Source organism: Ananas comosus, unplaced genomic scaffold (genome assembly GCF_001540865.1).
Source record: "Ananas comosus cultivar F153 unplaced genomic scaffold, ASM154086v1, whole genome shotgun sequence".
NCBI classification, from domain to species: domain Eukaryota; kingdom Viridiplantae; phylum Streptophyta; class Magnoliopsida; order Poales; family Bromeliaceae; genus Ananas; species Ananas comosus.
The window spans coordinates 65216-85660 of NW_017893352.1; the positions used below are offsets into that span (position 1 = coordinate 65216).

At 39.8% G+C, this 20445-nt stretch overlaps 1 long non-coding RNA gene across 1 annotated transcript; it reads right to left on the bottom strand.

The window, feature by feature from the left end:
* Positions 1-17055: 17055 nt before the first annotated feature.
* LOC109705750 lies at positions 17056-20414 on the bottom strand. Its single transcript, XR_002214865.1, has 2 exons — positions 17467-20414; positions 17056-17324 (listed from the first exon to the last, which is right to left on the bottom strand). It is a non-coding gene; the product is annotated as an uncharacterized LOC109705750 (long non-coding RNA).
* Between the last annotated feature and the right edge of the window lie 31 nt (positions 20415-20445).

Below are 20445 nucleotides of genomic sequence, written 5' to 3' on the forward strand. Positions count from 1 at the left end.
ACCTTTGGCCCGATTTGGCCCGGGTGAATGTGGGTCATGCCGGCCCGGCAGGGCCCACATTACAGTCCTATCTATCAACACTTTAAATTTATATATAATTATGTTTAAAGACTATAAACGCGGCAACGTTAACAAATGAGGCCTTAAATGTTGAATTTCTTTACTTTATATAGGTTTGTTTGAGTTGAGTTTTGGTTATAGGCCACCTTTAAGACCTAAAGCCTATTTCACTAGGTGTAATCCCTAAACCTTATTTTGTTTGGAATGTTCGAAATCACTAAATGATCCCCTAATGATAGCATCCCATCGAACAACAATCCAACCCCACTTTTCCACCCATTTTTATATCCAACTCTGTGGCACCCTATTAATCTCACATCGTATGGGAATGGGTTGTGATTGAGTATATAAAAGATAATAGACGCTAGTAATAATAACTGGAATTAAGCATTTTGAGCTGGTGTTTTGGGCCCAACGAGTTATTATTGCTAGTGGGCCAGGTCGTTACATTTGGTATCAGAGCCAATCACTAGCCGAAAGTGTGAGATAAGTCTCGGCTGAGCCAAGATCGGAATGACAAGGTGATAGGCTAAGCCAGTTTAAGGATAACAAGGCTAGCAAGACAAATCTCACAGCGCCTAGTGATCTTGGGCTCTGTGTGTGTTTAGGGCTGACGAGGGTGTCAGCCCTTAAACGGGGGGAGTTTGTGACACCCCATTAGTCCCACATCGAATGGGAATGGGTTATGAATGGGTATATAAGAGATAATGGGTACTAGTAATAATAACCAGACTAAAATATTTTGGGCAAGTGATTTGGGCCCAACGAGTTATTACTGCTAGTGGGTCAGGTCGTTACAAACTCTCTACTCTTTTCCTTTCGCCAAAGTTCCTCTTTCTCTCTTCTTTCCCACTTTTCTCCTCATCCCTTTTTCACCCAAAACCTTAGCATTGGATAAGTTATTAAAGGAGGACCTCAGGGACAAGAGTACCACCCCTCTTTCCTCTTTCTTGGGAAATAACGGCCATTAGAGAGGTCAGCTTGGAGACTTGGAGAAGAAAGTCTGAAGTCTGAACTTTGATTATCCCATCCATCAGTTTATGATAAACCCTTACCCATAATCAAAATTATTAAGTTTTAATGTTTAAATAGATTTAGGCATGTGAATGATGAATTTGATGTTGTTTCTTTTATACTTGGTGATTCTCGATTCTTTTTGGGAGTTTTTTTCTTGTGTGTTTGCTTCGAGACTTTGGAGACTCTTTAGGATGCACTTTATTTGATCTTCGTGTTATTTTTTATTTTATCAATGATTTCACAGTTCCTCCTTATGTTCCTCCAAATTATAGCAATCAAGGTGACTAGGAACTATTCATTCTTTCTACTCAGCTAAATTAAATTTGTATTCTTACTAACATGTTGTAACATTTACTTTCGGCACATAGATCTATTTGTAATATGTAATTGATAGCATGAATAACCTTATGAGCATGTTTCTTGTGTTGTATCATTATGTTGCTCTTGCATTAACTTGTAGTTAGCAATGCATTTTATTAGGTTAGAAAGTGGATTAATTACCTGTTAGGAGCCAAACGTCCTGATTCTTGACCTGATCAAAGATCTCCCTCGGGAATAGTGTAGGGATGCAGAGCGGCTACAATTAGTGACCCTCGAAGTTTGCGCTCTTCGACTGGATCAAGCGATTCGGCTGATGAGGGATTGGATCAGCCGAGTTCGAAAGCCTTCACTATAAAACCGGTTCGGCTGAATGAGCCGAATGTACGGACTGCACAAAGACTAGGGTTGGCCGAATAGCCGAATGGATGAAAAACACAGTGACTGGTCGGCTAAAAGAGCCGAATGCCTTTATATATATTGAAAATGACTTGCGAAAATAGTACAAAGGTCGAGTGTGCCTGAAGGCATACAGACTCAGTTGATCTGGCTTAGTTCCACTCCTAAGGAAATACAGTAAGTGCTGAAAAATAAAGGATTACAAGTAAACTACTCCTAGGAAATGCGAAGAAATTGCAGAGCAAATAAAGGTGGTCTTCTGTTCTCGGAGAAAAGACCTCATTTCAGGGCGTTATTTGCCTATTTATAACGCGTCCATGTTGATCAGTTATTTTTTACCCATGATCGACCACTCTCCCTATTTTTCGGGGCCACTTCCAGCCAATCAGAACCGCTTGTAACCGCTTGCGGTTACTGTCACTTCCTTCAGTTATATGTGGTGCTTCCTCCGATGCTCCTGGTGTACAGAAAAATTCCTACTCTTAAGGAACAGTTGGGTGGAGTACCGGTGTACCATCTGGCCACGCCTCATTGGTCTAACAATTGCTCCCTCGGCAGCTTCCGAACGAACGCTTCGGTAGCTGGCGTGATCCGAGGCGCGACTTCCGATGCAATCAATTTCAAATTCTTTGTACGGTTTCGTCTTAGCCGTTCATTCCCTTTCTACGGCCACGATCCCGTCATCCTTTTTGTCTTATGTGCGGCATTAGTTAGGTCATCTTAATTACCGCCGTCACTTCATCATTATAGCCGACCTCGGAACTCGCTTCGACGCGACGATTCAACGCAACGGCTTCCTTTTTCTTTGCTAAGCTTCTTCTCCAAGCTTTATTCTCTTTGCCTTTTTCGTCTTCTTCGCTTCTCTCTCTTCTATCTGAATTTTAACCCTCTTCTTTCCATCCTTAGGGTTTTTCTTCAGTTTTCCTTAATTTTAGCAATGGCGCCACTTCCACTTCTTCCTTCTTCTTCGTACTCGGGTTATAACATACTTAGACAGTTCGTCGAATCGGACCCTTCTCGATTCATTTTAGGTCCTTCTTTCACAGACGAACCGACCCCTGCTGATTTCCCATATTCTAGTGATGGCTTCCCCTTGAAGGCCCGACCCATTCATCTCCAGTCTTGCTATCCATCGGCTTCAACAGGAAAAAGCCTCCGGACCTGGCCGAGTGTCTCAGATGCGTACAAACCTGACTTGGTTGGACCGGGTGGAAGCTATCTATGGTGATTTCTGGAGGGAAGTAGGTATTTATGAGGCGATCAAATTATCTCGGCAACCCCCTGTAGCCGATAATCTTCTTTTAGCCGCTGCTCTCTGTTTTTGGTTCCCTGCTTCCAACGTTTTTTTTTTTAAAGGAGAACCTCTCACTCCCACTCTTTTTGATATTGCCGACATCATTGGCTTACCCCCTTATTGAGTTACCCTCTCCATGTCTCACAATCCTGATGGCGTGTCCGATTTTGAGGCTCCTCACCTTGACCTCAATGACCTGACTTATTCCAAATTTCTCCGTAAGTTTGTAGGTGAATCTTCTGCTGCGTTTACAAGGAAGGAGCATACAGCCTTCCTGCTGTATTGGTTATGTCATAATCTTTTTTGTACCCGTTCCCAGAAAATTAATCGAGATTTTATCCCGATCGACGTAGGTTTAGCTAACGGCGATAAATTTGCTTTAGGACCCTATTTTCTTGCTTTTGTCTATGGGGAGATTTTTTATTCTATCAAACCACTACCTTCTGAAGATGGTGTAACCATCAGCTCTGGTTGTAGTGTTTTTTTACTTTTGCAAATATTTTTGCAAATTTATATTTCTGATTTGTGTCGAGATCCTCTACATCTAAATTCGGCCGCTCAACATGATTCTTATAGGTTAGCTCTCGGCTGTCCACAGCCGAAGACATCGGGCCACCCTCTTGATTTTATTACTTATTTCCAGACTTTGTATGAGTCGCGTCCTCATTCTGCCATTTCATGGTCTCCATTCGCTGATCGTCTTACTGGCCCATCTTGGTTCCTTACTCGGTACGAGGCCATTCAAGGCGAATTGGCCTCTTCTCGTGCCAGTGAATATTCAGACGTATAGTATTCTTTTCTGGCTCCAAAGGATCTTCATGTGGGGTTGAAATCGCGCTCGAAGCTGCTGCCGAGTACTGAAGTTTATCTTTACAGCCAATACAGCCGTCAATCGGCCTCCTACCAAAAGTATAGCCGAAGCTGATCGGATTTCGGCCATGGGGAACCATCTTTGGCGGTTCTTCAAATTAGTAAGCTTCAAGCCGAATTATACAGGTGTGGTGTTTTTCCGCTACACCGTGACTTGGGATCAGTTTACTGATCGAATCTTTGATTTATCCACTATTCGGGCACATCGCAAGACCATCCATTTACTTGGTAAATCCCTTGCTAATTGTTATAATTATTCTTCTTTAAAATGATTTCTACTTACTTTTCTTTCATATACAACGGTGCCTTTCCCGAGCAGTTCAGTTGATACCGCTGCTCCATCCGCACCAAAGGAAGAATCGGAAGAGAACTCCCATCATAATTCTAACGTCCCACCTGCTTCTTCTGTAGTAAGCTCTAATTCTTTTTTGATTTGATTTTTCTTTTACTTATATGATTATTGCTTACTTTTGTATATCTGTTTCATATATAGCCAATTCCGACTTCTTCATCGATCTCAGCTTCAGAGAAACGACCGATGAAACCTGAACATTCTACTCTCCCGCCGACTCTGAAGTGGCGCAAGTCGGTTGCTAAGAAACTGCTTTCTAAGAGAGCCGAAGGCATTTCTTCGGCTGATGTTTTGAAAAAAAGAGCCGAAAACACAGCCTCGGCTGATATTCCAGAAGGAAGAGCCAAGGAAACACCTTCGGCTGATGTTCCAGAGGAAGCCTCTGTTCCTAAGCCAATCACGATTGAGGTAATCGATTTAATTGATCGAGCTCTCTTTTCCTTCTGTATTATTTCATCTTTTTCATCATTTCTTCTTGATAAAACAGTCACCTCCTGAAGACACTTCAAGAACCCGTTTTGCTTCTTCTTTGAGGACGAAGATTGATAGACAAATCCGCCGAGAGGCTCGTCTTGAGAAGAAATGAGCAAGGAAGTGCCGACAAGTGATGTGGCACCACCTTTATCTACTCCAACGACAACAACAAAAAGGGCTGAGGTAGGCACACATTTGGAGGAAGGTGTTAAAGAGGCAAGCACAGTATCCCACTCAACTCCTGAAGCCTCAGTGCCCGAAATTGAAGACCCTCTTTCTGCATCTCTTCATGCTCTGTCGGTTTCGAGCCCCAATTCCAACGAGGGAAACGACTCATCAACCATCGTTATGTCAACAGACACTAAACAAAAATTTGATGAGTATTTCAAATTGTATAGTTATGGTCTTCCATCCTTGGCTCGAAATTCAGAGCAATTTGATCGGCTATGTGCACTTTTATTTGATTTAGCCGATCAGCCAGACATTTCCTCCACTGGCAAGTGTTTTGTGGAGACTCTATCATCTCAACTTTCTTCTTTTATATCTCGACAACAATCTCTATCTGGCGAGATTTTATCTTTAGACTACCACTTCCATCAAGTCGACCACTTCAAATTGACAGTTCCTGAAGTGGCGACTCCAATAACTGACATAAGCCGAGAAGATCAAGCCTTAGAAAACCAAAAATGGGCCTTACAGCAACGAATTTCAACTCTTAAGGAGGAATTAGCTGCGGCCAAATCGGCTCTGGCTCGCACTTCTGAGCGTCGGCTCCTCTTGCAAAATCAACTGAAGATCAAGAAGAGCGAAAGGATAAAGCTTCAGGATAAACTTTCTCAACTCTACAAAGTGCATTCCCTAATGAAGCACAAGAGAAAAGCAGCCGAAACCGCTCAAGCCAACTTGATAGCCGAATGGAATCAACTTAAAGATTTACTGTCTTGATTCGACTTATTAATTGTAATATTTTGACTCTAACTTTATTCATTTTCCCACATGGATGGGTAGTACTTTTTCAAATATTTTTCATTGATTGGCTTCTCATTTTCTAACCCATCTATGCTCTTTAAATAATATGCATTCTTCTTTATAATTCTATTAACCTGAAATGGTCCTTCCCAATTTGGAGACCATTTTCCATATGCTCGGTCCTTTTAACCGATTAGGAATATTAGTCTAAGAACCAAGTCTCCGACTGCGAAAGACTTAGCTCTAACTTTTTTATTGTACGCATTGCGTACTCGGTTCTGATAAGCTTGTAAATGATCTACCGCTATCCACCGAGTTTCATTCATTTCTTTCATTCTTTCATTCATTAAAATTTGTATTCATCAGCCGTCAGTTCTTTTTGTTTTTCCACTCTTAGAGAAGAAACTGTTATTTCGGCTGGTACCACGGCCTCATGGCCGTACACTAATTGAAACGGTGTCATTTCTATTGCCGTTTTCACTGAAGTTCGGCATGCCCATAGTATTTCGAAAAAAATTTTATTCCATTTTCTTGGATGTTTTCCAATATATCACTTCATAAGATTTATGATTACCTTATTTGCTGCCTCGGCTTGTCCATTGGCCTGAGCGTAATAAGGAGATGAATGAAGTAACTTAATCTTTCTAGATTCAATGAACCGAACAAATTGTCCTCCAGTGAACATTGCTCCTTAATCGGTTGTAATCGTCTAGGGGATCCAAAACGAGGAATTATAAAGTCTTCAACAAAATCAATGATTTTTTTTTGGGTGACTAATCTAGCGGATTTTACTTCTACCCACTTAGTAAAATAGTCAACAGCCACTATAAAAAACTTATGACCAGCAGATGAATTCGGCTGAATTTCTTCAATTAAATCTATAGCCCAACCTCGAAAAGGCCAAAGTTTAATTATCGCGTAAATCTCAGAGGCAGGAACTCTCTGTACTGAGCCATGGAATTGACAATCTTGGTAACCTTTAGCATCTCTATGCAGTCTTGATGCATAGTTGGCCAGTAATATTTTAGGTACCGAATTGTCCATCTTAGCCTTTTTCCTGCTAAATGGGCTCCGCATAAACCCTCATGGGTTTTTCCCATCACTAATAGAGCTTCTTCAGATCCTTAATATTTCAATAATGTTTCTTCGGCTGTTCTCTTATAAAGCTATCTATTTAATAGATAATAGCCGAGTGCTCTTCTTCGAATTTTATAGTCGACCCGCTTGTTAAGGTCTTCTAAATATTCAATTATAGACTTTTTCCAATCTTCTTTAACCTCTATGGGAGCAATAATCGACTCTCGTATATGAACTGATGGTAATAATTTTCGTTCTATTTTCACTAGATCCTGCTTTGGCTCTCTATACCCTAAAGCCGATTGGGCTAATTCATTAGCTTGTTCATTTTCTTCTCTTGCTAAATGCTCAAATTCAACTTCCCCGAAACTGCAAAGTAATTCTAACGTTTTTCTCAAATAATTTTGCAAATTTTGGTTTTCACATCGGTATTCCCCATTCACCTGTTTAATTACTAGTTGTGAATAACCGATGACCTTGAGTGAGTATACTCCTAACTCTTGTAGAATTTCAAGGCCAATTATTAAGGTCTCGTATTCGACTTGATTATTGGAACAGTCGAAATCTAATTCAAAAGCTAATCGATAACTGTATCCCTCAGGAGATTGTATAACTACCCCAGCTCCTGCAAATTCGGCCGTTCTTCATCAGTCAAAATAAAGTATCCAGGATTGACAGCCGACTAAATTTTGTTTCGGCTCTTCAAACTCAACACATGGATGATCAGCCAAAAAATCGGCTATTGCCTGTCCCTTAACAGCTTTTGCTGGGACATAAATAAGAAAGAATTCGGACAAAGCCAACATCCACCGTCCGATTCGATCTCTCAATACTGGCTTAGACAGCATATATTTCACCAAGTCAGTTTTACATATTACCGATACTTTGGTTGGTAAAATATAACACCTTAATTTTGTACAGGCATAGTATAAGGCTAAACATAATTTTTTTATTGCCAAATATCGTTTTTCGGCAATTAGGAATCGCATGCTTAAATAGTAAATGGCATGTTCTTCTTTTTCTTCATTTTTTTGAGCCAATAAACATCCTAAATTTTCTTCTGCGGCCGAAATGTATAACTTCATCGGCTATTTTTGTTTAGGAGGCATAAGGACAGGAGGATTTGCTAAATATCTTTTTATATTTTCAAATGCTCCCTGTTGTTCCTCTGTCCAAATAAATTCCTCTTGACTTTTGAGCCAAAGTAATGGAGTGAAAACTCCTATTCTACCGGCCAAATTTGATATGAATCCCCGCAAATAATTAATTTTTCCTAGTAAGCTTTGCAACTCTCTTTTATTCTTTGGTGGCGGCAATTCTAATATAGCTTTTGTTTTGTTTTTATCAATTTCAATCCATTTTTTATGCACCAGGAATCCTAGAAAATTTCCTGCAGAAACTCCAAAAGCACATTTTAAAGAGTTCATTTTCAAATTATATTTTCCCATTCTTTCAAAGGCGAGTTTTAAACCCGCCCAATGATCGACTTGTGATTTGGATTTTACAACTAAATCATCTATGTAAATTTCCAACATCTTGCCGTTCAAGTCATAAAAAATAAAATTCATAACTCTCTAATAGGTAGTGTAACGTATCGCATCCCCGTGAGTCATGCCAAGTTCCGTCAAAACGAGCGGAGCGCGGTGTCGGACAAGTTGGAACGGTTCGCAATGGCTTCTATGAGTGTTAGAGCCATTGCATAGGGTGTTTGGACCCAAGAGAGCAAAACTATGAAAAATTGGCTGAGTACTGGAATTTACGCTCTCGGGGTCCAGACCCTATGCAGGGTCCGGACCCCGTAAGCGAAAATTGCCCAGTTCGGGCAGTGCACAATTTGCATTGTTTGGGGTGTTATGTGCAATTGTGTTATAAGAGGGGTGTATAGAAGTGAAGGGCTTATGTTTAGGGCTCATTACTCCCTCTCATCCACCAAAGAGTTTCTCTATCTCACTCTAAAAACCCTCTCTTCTCTTCCGCTCTCTCTAGAGCTTGGACAAAAGGGGCCATTGGAGGAGCTTGGGTGGAGAAAAAAGCAAGGTTGAAGGTGTTGCTTGCTATTATGCAAGTGTGCAAGGAAAAGCTTGAACCAAAGGTGAGTTTCTATGGTTTTCAAGCTAGGGTTTTGGTATTTGCTTCTAGTAATGGCATCTAGAGGTTGCTATGGTGGGTTAGTTTCATCTTCTCCATGTGTTAGGGGTGTATTTGGAGAAGATGACATTGTAAAGGGTTATGTTGGGATTTATGTTAGGGTTTTGTTTACATGAGATCAAGGTAGAGGATTGATCTCTTATTACCCTAATTGGTAGGTATATTCTAACGCAATGGTGAGCTCGGTTCGGCGATCCGACGAGCGTACGAGGAGATATTGAAGAAAAAGTCTGTTTCGGCTTCGTTTTGCCGCAGCACGCGGCGTAGGTGTCTAAAAATCACAAAAGTTGGATTGTAGCGTCTCGGCATTCCTACAAGGTTGGGGTGCTATCCGGAATCTCTGAATTCCCTTCTATGTCTATGTTGCCATTTTATTGAGCATATGTGAATAGTGTCATTCATGCATGGTAGGATAGTTGACGTATGGATATTAGTTGAGATTCAATTGTATGCTTCTAACGTAGATGAACATAGTAATTGATATAGAACCATATGAGACATGTATATTGGAACCCTATACTTGTGTGAATGTGAGATATGGACTATGATAATAGTAAACAAAGGTGACATTAACATTAGCGACGAGATTGGCATCGAGAGATGAATTCCTAAACAAAGTTAGACCAATTGTGGCATTATGGCAAGTGTGGCCTAGAGAACGGAATATATAACAAGGTAGGAACCTGTTATGACATTGTGGCATTGTGGCTTGTGGCTATACGTCCTCAAATTGGGGATTGAATCGATACTCACTTTGAGTCTTGGCTTGAGGGAGGTAACTCCCCCTCGAGCGGTGCGCTCCGGAGTTGGTCACCATTGGGCGAGGTAAAGTCCCCCCAGAAGACGGTCACTCGGGCGTGGTAAAATCCCCCCGAATGATAAGGATTTTGAGTTGAGTTTGGGGTTAACAAGTGTTAACTGGTTTGATTGGGTAAAAGCCAAAGAAAAAGAAAGCATGCATGCATATGATTATCTATCTGTTGATCAGTTTCTTCAAGGCATAGTATTAACATTAGTGTGGTTTGCTATATCTACTTTCTTTCATACTTATGCCTGAATAGACCTAGTGGGCAAATCGGCAGGGTCGGCGGCCGAACTCAATGAGAACTTCGTTGTAATTCTCACACCACTAACTCTACAGATCCGAGCGCGAGCGGGGCAGCAGAGGATCGAGGCAAGGTTTTAGCGCCGTAGTTAGCGACTACCAGAGTATAGTCATTTCCTTTTGGTTATGTTCAATTTTTGTATGTTGAAAAGAAATGATGTAAAGAGATGTATAAATCTTTATGTTTTGGGTTGGATGAATGTAAATGTTTGAAAATGAATTGATGTAAATGTGGTTACTTGTATTTGGTTAAAAGATAATCAAATGACATTTATGTCGTTGTATGTTGCATGTAGTAGCTTAGAGCACTACTTGTTGTTACTTGCCCTCGAACAAGCCTTGTATAATTGCAATCTCGTTATTTGAATTGCTTGATTATACTTGTTGGTGGAGCCTTGGGCGGACAGAGGAGGTGCTGTCCGTTCGGCGTCTGTTGACGTGCCCGAACCGACTAAATTGGCGGTCCCGAGGAGTGACAGGTAGCTCCGGCATTTTTTAAACCGAACGGCATAACTACCCATTCAAAGGTCCCAATTGACCCTGGGGATCTAAAATCCGTTTTAGATACGTCTTCTTCAGCTACATAAATTTAATTGTAACCGGCATGCCGATCCATAAAGAACAAGATTTCACTCCCGGCTACCAAATTTACCAACATATTGGCTATTGGCATTGGATATTCATCTTTAGGCGTAGCCAAATTCAAGTTCCTAAAATCAATGCGTTTACCATTCTTTTTTAATACTGGAACTACATTGGATACCTGATCAACATAACAGGCCGCTCTAACAAAACCGGCCTTCAAAAGATTTTCAATTTCATTTTTGATTTGAAGTACAATACTCGGCACAAACCTACGAGCCAGCTGTTTGTAAGGTTTATACCCTTTTTTAATAGGCAGCCTATATTCTACTATTTCTCGGCTCAAACCTGGCATTTCTTCATAACTCTATTAGCAATTCTTTCAGCTTCTCTTGTTGTTGAGCCGAAAGCTTGGCACTGATATAAGTCGGTCGTCTGTCCTCGTTGGATCCCAAGTTTACCTCTATTAGTGGATCCTGAGTTTCTAACTTCTTGTCACCGACTTTGATAAGCGATTCTTCCATACTTTGTTCGGTTGTCCGCCTCCTTGGTTCATCAGGTACTTCCTTATCGGCCTTAATGACCGATTTCATTGATAAATCACTGTCGGCTAGTTCGGCCGTCTTGCTAAGTGTTATCTCATCGGCCTGGTCGACCTAATCATTTTCATAGCCAACCTTATTGGTCGGCTCGTTCTGCCGAAGCTTTTCTAGAACTTCGGTTCTTGACCTTTCATGTTCCATTTTAACCAACTTGGTGGCTCCTCGGTTGCCACCATAGCTTCCTCATCTTTCATGAGGATTAGTTGTACTCCTTCTTCGGTCACCTTCACTAAAGATATCTAATCGGGATCTGTATCGGCCCAATTGATGTGGCCGATTCCTTCGACATTAATGTTCACCATTTGGGGCCGCCCTTCTGCCTGAATTTCTACCTTATCTCCTACCCACTGGAGCAGTTTCCCATGCAGCGTCGACGGTACACATTCATTGGCGTGAATCCAGTCACGCCCGAGCAATAAATTGTAATGGCTATCTGCATCCACCACAAAAAATATTGTTCTTAAGGTTTTAGAACCTACTGTAATCTCGGTTGTGAGTACTCCTCTAGCTTGTTGACCGCTTCCGGTGAAGTCGGTCATAACTGTGTCGGTAGGCTTCAACTTGTCTTTGCTCTTGCCCAGTTTTTGAAGAATGAAGTAGGCATCCACCATGACTCGGCCATGGCTCTGCCATCCACCATGACTCGGCCTACTGGTCGTCCCTCTATTAAGGCCTTATGAATAGAGGCCTAACGAACCTTATTTGCATAATCGACAGTTTGTCAAAAACCACCGAATTGGCTGGCTTAGCATCTTCTAGCTACAATTGGGCCACTGTAAGCCCATCTTCCTTATCTACCATCTCCTCGTACTCGGTATACTCTGCTTTGAACGACTGGGGCAGAGTGTATACCATATTCACATCGCTGGACCTTCGTCAACTGATTTTTCCTGTATTCTCTATTTCTTTTCTTCACTCCTTTGCCGTCTCAGCAGAGGAGTCGCTTTCCATTCGCGCCTTCCTTTCCTTGGGAGGCCATCTTTCTCGCTTAATAATTGTCTCGAGAGAGGCTATTTTCTCCTCTAGCTCTCTCCGAGTTATCTTCTCCTCCGGCTCGGCCGTAATTGGTCGTTCTATCTTCGACTTTAGCGATGAACCGCCCGCTTCGTGATCATTCCGCATCGGACAAAAGGGATGTTGTGGTTCATTGGGTAGTCTCCATACGTTCAGTCTTATTCGTTTTGCTTCTTCATAGTGCTACCTTGCCTCGGCTTGCAACCTCTGCTGCTGACACTTTTGTGTTTTTATTAACATCGGCCCTTACCATTTGGCCGATGGTTTGGCTTCGTGCCATTGATCAATTAGCACGTTCGCTGGTACTTTCACCGTTCTTAAATGGTTTCTCAAAATTTCTCTCCTTTCCCATGGCCTCGGCCACGGTTGTATGCCGAGCTCATTGACTAATCTCCGACCGAGGAATTCTATATCCCCCTCGGTCATTCCCTCAAACTCTGGTTCTGGTCTCGGCCTAGCTTGATGTTGCCAGTGCGGCCGATACCCTAGAAATCTCTATTTTGAGCCGAATGGTTTTTCTGGATAAGTCCATCGGCTGTTGTGTTCCTCTCTCCTTCAGTTGTAATAGTCATTCAAAACTTTTTGCATCAACAAGTCTTTCTTATTTTTCACCGAGTCTACTTCGAGCTTGGACTCATTGGATGCTTCATTTGAGCCATCCTCTGATTTGTTGTCTCCTTTGGGAATAGTGTAGGGATGCAGAGTGGCTACGATTAGTGACCCTCGAAGTTTACGCCCTTCGACTGAATCAAGCGATTCGGCTGATGAGAGATCGGATCAGCCGAGTTCGAAAGCCTTCACTATGAAACCGGTTCGGCTGAATGAGCCGAATGTACGAACTGCACAAAGACTAGGGTCGGCCGAAGAGCCGAATGGATGAAAAACACAGTGACTGGTTGGCTGAAAGAGCCGAATGCCTTAATATATATTGAAAATGATTTGCGAAAATAGAACAAAGGTTGAGTGTGCCTGAAGGCATACAGACTCAGTTGATCTGGCTTAGTTCTACTCCTAAGGAAATACAGTAAGTGCTGAAAAATAAAGGATTACAAGTAGACTATTCCTAGAAAATGCGAAGAAATTGCAAAGAAAATAAAGGTGGTCTTCTGTTCTCGGGGAAAAGACCTCCTTTTAGGGCGTTATTTGCCTATTTATAACGCACCCATGTTGATCAGTTATTTTTTACCCATGATCGGCCACTCCCTATTTTTCGGGGCCACTTCCAGCAGATCGGAACCGCTTGTAACCGCTTGCAGTTACTATAACTTCCTTCAGTTATATGCGGTGCTTCTTCTGATACTCCTGGTGTACAGAAAAATTTCTACTCTTAAGGAACAGTTGGGTGGAGTACCGGTGTACCACCTGGCCACGCCTTATTGGCCTAACATTACCTTACATAACCTTGGCTTCTATAATTATCTATATCTACATTTATTGGTTATTATATGTTTAATCCTTTAGTGTTCATTTTGGACACTTAAGTTTGTACTTGACATCCCATTTAAATCCTTAATACTTGAAAATAGAAATATCAACAGTAAGGGCATTTTTTTAAGGGTTAATTTCATACAGGTCCCCGTAAACATGGTGAATAGCAGATATATCCCCACAAAGTTCAACTTTCATAAGCTATCCCTGCAAAAGTCCTAATGTATTCAGATATGTCCCTCTGGTTAGGATCTGTTAGAGAGCTGTTAATAACAGTAAAGTTGTGAAATCACAAATTCGCCTTTGCCCTCTTCATCTTCCTCTTCCTTTTCAAGCTGTGGGAACAGATGGCGGCGGCGACGGCGACGGCGACCTTACGGAGCTTGTCGGGGTTGCGGCCAACGAGGACGAGGAAGAGACGGAAGGCGAAGGCACGGCTGATGCCGTCGGAGGCTCCCGTGATGACGGCCCACGTGGGCACCACAACGGCGGCGACGATCGGATCATCGACGACGACAACAAAGAAGAAGAAGAATGAGGAGAAAAGGATAAGGAAAATGAGAATACGAAGAAAAAGAGGAAGAATAAGAAGCAAGAGAGGAAGATGAAAAGGAAGAAGAAAAAGAAGAAAAAGAAGCAGAAGAGGAAGAGGAAGAAGGGTAAAAATATCATTTTAACTTATTAACTGACCATGGTTAACTATTTTAACAGTGGTTAACTAGATTTCTCTAACGGAAATTAACAGCAGAGACATATCTGAATACATTAGGACTTTTGTAAGGATAACTTATGAAAGTTGAACTTTGCAGGAAAATTTCTGCTATTCACTATGTTTGCAAGGACCTGTATGAAATTAACCCTTTTTTTTATCATAGTTACATTATGCATATGCCAAATTTGACATCTTAGCTATATTAGTTGGAACCTAGCTCATTATACTTACCTTATACTAAAACTTATTTATTCTATTTGTAAAATCAAAACAACAAAAAATAGATTCAGAAAAATACTTAATGCAGAAAAAAAAAGATAAAGAAAAAGCACACCGGTAATCCGGTATTTACGTGATTCGACCAACGGCCTACATCCACGGACGAGGACGGAGCAAATACTTTATTAATGTCGAAAACTTGAATACAAGGAAGATCTCTCAACAGACCAAACTTTAATTTAATCGGAAACGCCGAAATCCATATCCATACGAGCGACTCCAAGATGGCTCGGCTTAATTAATGCTACGGCTCCTCATGACCGTACGGAACACCAAAAACATGAGGCTCGTGGTTCTCTCCAAGCAACCGTATGACTCAAGGGACTTAATTAATTAGCACGCCACAGGACACCGACGGGAGCACCAAACTCTTAATTAATTTGCATGACTTCATTAAAGTCGCACCGACTTCATTAACTTGGCCGTGCTATGCATATATAATGCATAACTCCTAAACACAAGTCCAATTCTAACTCGGTTAGAATTAGACTCCTACTTATAATCCATATAGGCCAAGTTAAATCTAAATTATATTTTATCCTAATTAGATTAGAATTTACCTTCAATTTAGATAACTACAAATCTAAACCAAATTTAATACTATTACTTGGATTCCAATCTTTGAGCTTCGGCGATGTATATTATGGTACTTTCAGAGTGTGGTGTGGTTGTGGTTGTGGTAGTGGTGAGGTGAGGAGAGCTGTGAAGTGTTGAGTGAGTTGCAGTGATGCGGACTTGCTGTGGGACCATGTCTAGAGCCCAACATGTATTTTGTGCAACATGTATTTAGAATCCGAATGGTGGGTTCGAGTTGGACCAGTTGATATTGTGAAGTTGAGCTAAGATAGGGATATGGTGAGTTATTGCATGCCAGTTTAGTAAACCAATGAACAGGGACCTAACCTTCAGCGTGATTTTCGGATAGATCGAATCCCGAAGAGTCATATTCTGAGAATAGTAGATACAAACAAGTTGTCGAATGGCTAGCATGGAATGTTTGACTATAATATACTAGAGTTGGCTGAGATAGTATCAGTAAAGATAAATAACAAAGCTACAAGGCATATATTATGGCCGTTATTTTGGAGTGACATATAAAACAAAGATAGGAGGTATTTCTAGTAGCTTAGGGTGGAGTTCAGCTGGTACTCATGTATTGTATTAGTGTTAAATATATGGATACTCTGATAACTGTGGATCTCTGTTGATTCTTTATTGTTTATTATTACTTATCCCTGTAGACGTAGACTTTTTCTTAGCTTATTACGGTATCTATATATTAACATAATTTTATTAATTGACTACTTGAGGTAGTTTTTTATTCACCTGGGATTGTCCTTCAGCTTTGTTTTGCTAGCTGAGTACGAGGTATTTGAGATGTCTACTGGTTGAATTCTAGAGAACGTAGCTGGAGAGCCACAGCGTGAGTGACACTAGGAATTAGTATTACTTCAAGTAATAGTATTCATGTTTGTTTAACATACTTGTAAATATGCATTTGGGTCTATATCTACTCCCTTATTCCTGCAAATTTGGGAGTTTGGGGTGCGTTCCTTTTGTGAGTACTTGTTATTAAACTTTGTTATCCTATTTAGAACTGTTGGTGACTAATTGTAATTGTGTGTTTGTTTATCTCGCATAATTATGAGGCTTGAGCCTAAAAGGAGCACAAATTCATATTTGTGAGGTGTATCGGTTGCCGATAAAAAGGTCTGGGACGTGACAATTTCCATTTCTTTGATTGAGCTGGACCAAGCTAGTGGGCCAACTGCGGCTAGCAGTGTTTGTACATAACACTGAACTTGAAATTTATCACAGAAGAGCATGCACATAACAAGGTGAGTAAGTGGTTTTGCATTAAAATCAAGAATAATGTAAATTAATTAGCGAATATAGAAGAAAATTCGAGCATAAAGAAGTATTATAAGTTGTTGGATTGTCCTCGTACCGAAATGAATACGTCAGATGGTAAGGCATTATTGGGTGCCTTTCCTTTAAATTTCAAAAAAAAGAAAGAAAAGTAAGAATAAAGAAAAATTAACCCTACTCGAATACCAATCTAGCTCGAGGCATGAGAACTAAGAGATTCCTCCAAAAGTTTCTATAAAAGACCAATCTCTTATTCCTAACGAACTTAGTAAAAGAACCTCTCCAATAAAGACACCCGCACAATAATAGATCAATAGGCATGCAAAACGAACATCATGCATCATAGTTATCTTGTCAAATCAAATTACTAGATATGGACAACTATTCTTTAAAAAACTAGCAAAATCAAAGAAATTTCAATGCATCTTAAAAGGTGCATGGTCATAAACCATGAAAGAGGGAACCTGCTTGCTGCCGAGAAGTCAATATGGAAGGTGAACTGCTGCAGTTCATCTTATTCCACTAACGAATTTTAAGTTTGTTTACCCTTCCTTTGTCATTCTCCTAATGTAGGGTTCTATGACCAATTTAAACATAATTAGCACAATTTGCATTCATCATCTTACAATCATAGGGCTACATTACCTATGGCAAAATTCCCAAACTTATAACGAAATTATCTAAACTTTAGGAAAATCACATAAATCGTACTTTCTCTTAATTTAAATTTCCATGCTTAGAAACTGTTGAAAAACCTGAAAAAAAAGGAAATAAAATAGTCATATAACATATCCGATTGAACCTTCTAATCAATATTTGCAACTTATTGTGCCCAAATCATTGGTTTAAAATGTTTAAGGCAAAACCACTGGTACGAATGAGTTAGTTCATGTATACCGAAGTGTCGCCATATGCTGTCCAAAATAGGACTGTTGAACTATGACAACCTCCCTTTAGGCTTCAATATTCTCGTAAAGCTCACTCCTAATCTCCTATTAATACAAATCCATATCAGTTTTTTAAGGTACAATGCACACATAACTGCTTGCCTTTTTTACAAAACCAAAGGTAAAGATGAACAATCAGCTAGCTCACATGAGAGTACCACTAGGGAGTGACTCTGATACTGTACGTAAAACATCAGTTTTGTCCATCAATATTAGCACCTTGTTAACCTAAACTACTAACCAAAAATGCCAAGTTGCTAGTACTTACGAGCTATTCTATACATACCAAAGTTTATTCCCTACTGTATCTAATTATGGACTATATATAACAAGTTAAACTCAAATATTGTTGCTTAAGTTTTTCACCTTGTAGGGCAATTGCAAGGATAACTTTTTATCCAACTAGGGTTCGTGGAGAGCTACAACCTCCCAAGAGATTGCTTTGGACCCCTGCAATAGTGCTCGTGGAGAGCTACAATCTCCCAAGAGATTGCTTTAGGATGTGGCAAAAATAAATATAAAACAAAAAAAAAAAGAAGCAAAGCTGCTGGTTTGAAAGGAGAGAATAAAAAATAAGGATGAGTAGGCCCTCAACTCTTATTTATACTTTACACAACCTCAGGGAGCATATCAAGTTCTTTGATCACCCAGTGGGAAGATCAATTGCAAGCAGCCATTGTAGCACAAAAAGCTGAGTGAATTTATGCTCTTTTGAACTGTTTTAACCTTGAATTGACAAAGTTAGATTTGTAAGTCAGTAGCAGAGAGAGGATCTAAGCTCCTTAGAGATTTAAGCTACTCAAGGTCAGTAATATGCCCAAAAATAAAGTTTTGTGAATTTGGAAGTGAGATAGTTCAAAACTCCCTAGTTTCCAGAGGGTTCTGCTATTCAAACCATGGATTAAGGTCCAGATCAAGACCTTGGCGGGTTTGGACAGCTTCGATGACTATTTCAAGCCATACAACCCAATTAACTATATACTTTTATATGCATTTGCTTCGCTATTTGCTTAAGATACTCATGTAATGCAAAAAACTACTCCTATGAGTTCAGTAAAAATAGTCCCAAAAAATATTTCTCATTGAATAAGAAGTTTCAATACAAATAGAAATTGTTAGCCCAACTGAAAGTAGAAACATCTCAAATGCTAAGAAATTGGTTAATCAAATTCCTTAAAAGTCACACTTCCATTAGATATAATTTGAAGTCTTAACTATCAAGACTATTGATTAAGCAATTTGATATCTTCAAACTGGCTGCTATTATAGGCCTTCTAGACTTTGACAAAATTGCTAACTAGATTTACTGGTTTATGACTTCATTGGGTAATAATGTTTCTCCTTGATTCTGACGATTCTATGGTGTAAAATAACTAACAATGCTGCAATAATCGTCTGATGGTCCGGTATATACCATATAAGCTAACACACTAACCCAATTAGGTTTAAGAAAAGCCAAAGAAAACCCAATGTCCACAATATGATTTGATGAGGAAGTCTAATGTCCACATTATGATCAAACTGCATTTGTAAAATCTTTAGCTCCGCAATGGTGAAGTTAGTTAGATATATAGTGGGTATTTGATTGCATAGATGTTTTGTATTAGTATGTCAAAGGAGTCGATAAAGCCATGTTAATTAGAGTCCTAAAAGGTCTCGTATATGAAAGAGAGAAAGGTTTGTCTATTCTAGAACTTCAGTAATAAGAGGCAGAAGGCCCTTGCTCGAGTGCGGCGGTGGTGGTAGGATGATTGACCCATCAATAATCTCCTAGAGCACTTTGAAGTTAACACAGGTCAGCAAGTTAGGACAGAAGGATCAACGATAATTGACATCAATAAAAGCAACCTCACTTCTTTGCCTTTAAACGAGAGATACCTGCTTAATGCCACTTCCAAAGCATCTTTTACTTGATGTCATGAGAGCTAGAATAATAAATCATATTACTTGATGTTAACCATGATAAGAACAATTGGATCCAAGGATAGCAAGAATAATACATCACACTACTCGAAGTTAACCATGATAAGAATAACTGGATCTAAGGATAAGAATCACACTACTTGATCATGATAGCAAGAATAATAAATCACACTATTTGATGTTAACCATGATAAGACTAACTAGATCTAAGGAGATACAACAAAATTTAATAATAACATTGTCTCTTTGTCGATTAACAAAGATAGAAGCTAAAAAATTCATATAAAGTGCATTGAATGTTCTCCACATTTTTAGATAATCTCGAATGAACATATAAGTAACATTCACAAGCATACAAACTCCATGAACCTCTACCTCCGAGACTAAGGTTTCACATTTTTAGCCATTTCTTTAAACATATTTTTATCTGTATGATTTACTTTAATTACATAATCAACTTCCTCCATGATCTGATGCACGCTCAAACTAGATTGTCACCACTTTCACAAAAAAGTTGATTATAAAGAATATTGTATAATGGTGCTTTAACGCTCACAGTTCGATAGACAATTCTACTTGAATATCCGATCATCTATGACTAACTCAAAAAAAAAAATCCGAACTCTCTTTCCGAACTTGACAAAATGGCTTTCATTTATCAAAACAAGAAAACAACATGGATTTCTTTCATTTTGTCAAAGAGAGACCCTATCAAGTTTTTTTCCCTTCAAATTTACTGACTTATACTTCTTGACCTACCAGTCAAGTCAAGATCTCTTCAATTATATCTCCTTTCTCTCGTTACACTTCACAATCACCTATCTCTTGTGTGCCTCAGTGGAGGCAAATTAACTCGGAGAAATCATCTTGCATTGACCTAGCAGTACTAACACATATTTGCCACGTTTGTGCCATGCATTTTAAGGTCTAAGATCCAGCTGAATATTTTGAGAGTACTTTTTTGGGTGCCAATGAGAAAACTAGCTCAAAAGCATCCCCAAAAAAA